Source organism: Megalopta genalis, unplaced genomic scaffold (genome assembly GCF_051020955.1).
Source record: "Megalopta genalis isolate 19385.01 unplaced genomic scaffold, iyMegGena1_principal scaffold0443, whole genome shotgun sequence".
Classification (NCBI taxonomy): Eukaryota; Metazoa; Arthropoda; class Insecta; order Hymenoptera; family Halictidae; genus Megalopta; species Megalopta genalis.
Genome location: NW_027476512.1, coordinates 160,001 through 165,000, shown reverse-complemented (window position 1 = coordinate 165,000; position 5,000 = coordinate 160,001). Strand labels below are relative to the sequence as shown.

Below are 5,000 nucleotides of genomic sequence, written 5' to 3'. Positions count from 1 at the left end.
TTCCCGCGTCTGCGGCGACGGCTTCACTCCGAGTAGGAGCTGGACCCGTCGTCTTTGGACGCTTAGTTTTTTGTTCATTAATTTTATTAAGACCCATAATGTGTCTTGGTCTTTCATCCAGTGCGCTCCCCGGCCACCACCGACCCACACAATTTGGAACCCGCCAAAGGCTGGGTTAGGGCTACGCACCGAATATAGTCTGCTGGCTGGGTCGGTTTCCTTACCCAGCCCACGTCCTCGCCCAGCAGAACCCACTTGCCCGAAGCGTGTGGTCGTTCCAAGCCGATTGACTGGACCAGGGCTGCTTTTCTCGTCCAGCCGCCCATCTAGCCGAAGCAGAGGCCAAAGGTACGTGTTGGGGACGTCTCACCCGCAGGAGAGGGCCCCCTCAGATCCCAGGATCCTCTTTTCCGACGACAAGGGTCGCCACGCACGGCAAACACGTGGGAGACAGCAGTCGGAGAGGCTGCCTCTTCCTCTCCACCACACTTCGTTCAGTTCGCTGCGTATTTAAGAACACGAGCTATCCAGCGGTACCTTTTTCGTGGAGGCTCAAGTGTGGCTAGGGCACGTTTGCCCCTTGCGGCCTGGGTTGCCCAGGGGATTGATTGCATCCCATGTATTCCTGAGCCCAGCGGAGTGTTGTCTAGTGGCGTGTTCCGCCCACGAAAAACGGTCTGAAAAACCGTTTAACGTAAACTGGGGAACTGATGCCACGAGTGACAACAGTTCCCCAGTCGGAAGTCATACAGCACATACAGTGCTGTACAAAGAACACGCCACAGCCCGTATGCTAAATCAGGGCCTCGCCATTATGCGAAGTACTACGTGTACGACGCACTGACGGTCTCTAATGCCTTCATCGCCGATACACCCATCGACTCGGCCGATCAACCCTCCTACGCGAGGGCTAGTTCGGGGGTTATCTCCCGCCCTGGGTGGCCACAGACCGCCACCGCCAGTAGATAGGGACAGTTAGTGTCGTCGTTGTGAGTCTAAAGATGGGCTATGCCTGGGTCCTATGTGGACTATACTAGCCGCTCTCTCGACGCGTGCCGATGGTCTGGCTCTACCCTCGTTCGTTATCGTGACAGGGGAAGACAACGTGCTACTCCCGCTGCCACCTCGAGTCCAACCCAATCCAGGCACTCTTGACGGAGTAGTGTTAAAGTCAATTTATCTCCGCAAGAGGGGCTTCAGCCTGGCCCGAGGGGACGAACCCCGAGGGGTCCGCCCAGCATGCCGTTCGAATGGCGGAGTGGACAAGTCCACGTCTGCCCGTCACTCAAGTCGGACACGGGACGACTCCAAAGCTAGCGCCGCCTGATAGGAAGCGCAAGCTGGGTCCCGCGACTTGTGTGCACTAGCCCACCCTCTGTCCTTGCAATTAGAGCAGACCGGAGGTTCACTCTTCTTGCTACAGAGCGTGAAGGTATGCCCCTTTTGGGAGCAGTGACCGCACACGTCCTCCTTGAATTTACAACGCTTCGAGGTATGCCCGAAGCGTTGACAACGGTAGCACCGAAGCACCTGGACGAAATCCCGTACACGACAGGAGTTCCATCCAAGGTAAACTCGGCTACCCCTCTGCTTCAGCCGCTGAAGATTCTGCGGACTGACGGCAACGACCCAGTTGGCTGTCTCCGGGGTCTTGCCAGCCATGCGGCTGACCCGGATTCCCGAAGGCACATCCTTCTGGTTCGCATCGCAGAGATTTTGCCTCCAAATACTGGAGGCAATTTCGTCCTTACCCATCCGACGCGGGACGTCGTAAACTAAAACCTCGGGGTCCCGCTTGGTAGGTAAGGAGACGGACAGACCCGCGCTCCGGAGCTTCTTATTGCCAACGAAGGCTTGCAGGTCCTCCTTTCGGTCGGTCTCGACGACGATGCCACCGGAGTGGATGCGTCGGACCGACTTAATTCGGATCGCCTCCTTCGCTGGTTTAACGAGCGACAGAACAGTAACCTTCGTAACTTCGCTGCTCTGTCCTTTTTCCTTCGGCGGGAAGATTTTTACCACATGCTGCGATTGTGGCCGTCTCCCCGCTTCCGGAGAAGCTCCTTTGCAGTCGACTTTGTTCACATGGGCGTAAGTCGACTGCGCGGCGTTGCAGGCCGTCTTCGGGAGAGTTCCCTTGGACGGCCCAGGTCGCATCGCACTCATTACGGCAGGACGCGCTTTTAGGTCCGCCCTGACCGCGGCGAGCTGCCCTTCGACGAAGCTATTCCGTTGAATAAGCTCCTGGACCAGCTCGTTGAGTGCCTCAACCTCGGCGAGTATCTTTGACCCGGACTCCTTATTGACTTTCGACTCAGGTCGAAAGCAAAAGGTCCGTATTTCGGACACTCGCCTAAAGGCTTCGTCTCTTACGAGATCGAGAGGCCGTACCTTCTGCCCGGAGAACGTCCCCTTCGGTCTCCTGGCCCGGTTTACTGCGGCCTTGCCGGTGGGTGCGCCCGGCTTGGCTCGCTTCGACTTTTTGGTGACGGTTTGCCAACCGTCACCAGTAGGGTCCTCGACACGCTCGGGTGCCGACTGCACCTTCACGAGTGACGTGTCTCCGACTCGTTCGATTACTTCCACGTTGGGCTCGGTTTTCACCGAGACCGCTCGCGTGGGAGTCACACATCTTTGCAAGATCACACGAGGATTGGCGATATTGATCACCTTCCCGGATCTTGTCTTTCTCACAGACGCGGGGGGACTGACAGCTGCATTTGCAGTTCCCGCGTCTGCGGCGACGGCTTCACTCCGAGTAGGAGCTGGACCCGTCGTCTTTGGACGCTTAGTTTTTTGTTCATTAATTTTATTCAGACCCATAATGTGTCTTGGTCTTTCATCCAGTGCGCTCCCCGGCCACCACCGACCCACACAATTTGGAACCCGCCAAAGGCTGAGTTAGGGCTACGCACCGAATATAGTCTGCTGGCTGGGTCGGTTTCCTTACCCAGCCCGCGTCCTCGCCCAGCAGAACCCACTTGCCCGAAGCGTGTGGTCGTTCCAAGCCGATTGACTGGACCAGGGCTGCTTTTCTCGTCCAGCCGCCCATCTAGCCGAAGCAGAGGCCAAAGGTACGTGTTGGGGACGTCTCACCCGCAGGAGAGGGCCCCCTCAGATCCCAGGATCCTCTTTTCCGACGACAAGGGTCGCCACGCACGGCAAACACGTGGGAGACAGCAGTCGGAGAGGCTGCCTCTTCCTCTCCACCACACTTCGTTCAGTTCGCTGCGTATTTAAGAACACGAGCTATCCAGCGGTACCTTTTTCGTGGAGGCTCAAGTGTGGCTAGGGCACGTTTGCCCCTTGCGGCCTGGGTTGCCCAGGGGATTGATTGCATCCCATGTATTCCTGAGCCCAGCGGAGTGTTGTCTAGTGGCGTGTTCCGCCCACGAAAAACGGTCTGAAAAACCGTTTAACGTAAACTGGGGAACTGATGCCACGAGTGACAACAGTTCCCCAGTCGGAAGTCATACAGCACATACAGTGCTGTACAAAGAACACGCCACAGCCCGTATGCTAAATCAGGGCCTCGCCATTATGCGAAGTACTACGTGTACGACGCACTGACGGTCTCTAATGCCTTCATCGCCGATACACCCATCGACTCGGCCGATCAACCCTCCTACGCGAGGGCTAGTTCGGGGGTTATCTCCCGCCCTGGGTGGCCACAGACCGCCACCGCCAGTAGATAGGGACAGATGGGAATCTCGTTAATCCATTCATGCGCGTCACTAATTAGATGACGAGGCATTTGGCTACCTTAAGAGAGTCATAGTTACTCCCGCCGTTTACCCGCGCTTTTTTGAATTTCTTCACGTTGACATTCAGAGCACTGGGCAGAAATCACATTGCGTCAACACCCGTGGGGGCCATCGCAATGCTTTGTTTTAATTAGACAGTCGGATTCCCCTAGTCCGTGCCAGTTCTGAGCTGAGCGTTGAATGGCGGCCGAAGAGGACGACCGCACCGATGGGAAACGCCACGGAAGCCTCGCAGCAAGGAAGATCCGCGGGAGGCCAAGGCACGGGACCGAGCTCGGATCCCAGCCACGAGAGCCGTTCACCTCGCCCAGGCCCGGCACGTCAGCCAGACCCGCTTCCCGACCAAGCCCGACACGCCCCGCTCCTCAGAGCCAATCCTTATCCCGAAGTTACGGATCCAATTTGCCGACTTCCCTTACCTACATTAATCTATCGACTAGAGGCTCTTTACCTTGGAGACCTGCTGCGGATATGGGTACGAACCGGCGCGACACCTCCACGTGGCCCTCTCCTGGATTTTCAAGGTCCGAGGGGATGATCCGGACACCGCCGCAACTGCGGTGCTCTTCGCGTTCCAAACCCTATCTCCCTGCTAGAGGTTTCCAGGGAACTCGAACGCTTATACAGAAAAGAAAACTCTCCCCGGATCTCCCGACGGCGTCTCCAGGTCATTTTGGGTTACCCCGACGAACACTCTTACGAGGGCCCGAATGGTATGCGGTTCCGCTGCCGGGTTCCGGAATAGAAACCGGATTCCCTTTCGCCCAATGGGTGTTTTTTGTGCATGTATATAATAACAAAATATGCTGCGATTTATATAATAATAAAAAAAATAATAAAATAGCTGCGTTTTTTTTACAAGTGTTTAACGTCTTAGGACACCTCATCTACATAGGATTTCTCTTAGGGCTTAGGATCGACTGACTCGTGTGCAACGGCTGTTCACACGAAACCCTTCTCCACGTCAGTCCTCCAGGGCCTCGCTGGAGTATTTGCTACTACCACCAAGATCTGCGCCGACGGCGGCTCCAGGCAGGCTCACGCCCAGACCCTTCTGCGCACACCGTCGCGACCCTCCTACTCGTCAGAGCTTCATAGAGGACAATAAATTGCCCCGCTTCACACATACCACTGACGGTGGAGTATAGGCGCGACGCTTCAGCGCCATCCATTTTCAGGGCTAGTTGCTTCGGCAGGTGAGTTGTTACACACTCCTTAGCGGATTCCGACTTCCAT

General features: G+C 56.3%; 1 pseudogene; it reads right to left on the bottom strand.

Annotated features, from left to right (window-relative positions):
- Positions 1 to 3,657: 3,657 nt before the first annotated feature.
- LOC143263287 (large subunit ribosomal RNA) overlaps positions 3,658 to 5,000 on the bottom strand; it is a 2,994-nt pseudogene continuing 1,651 nt past the window's right edge.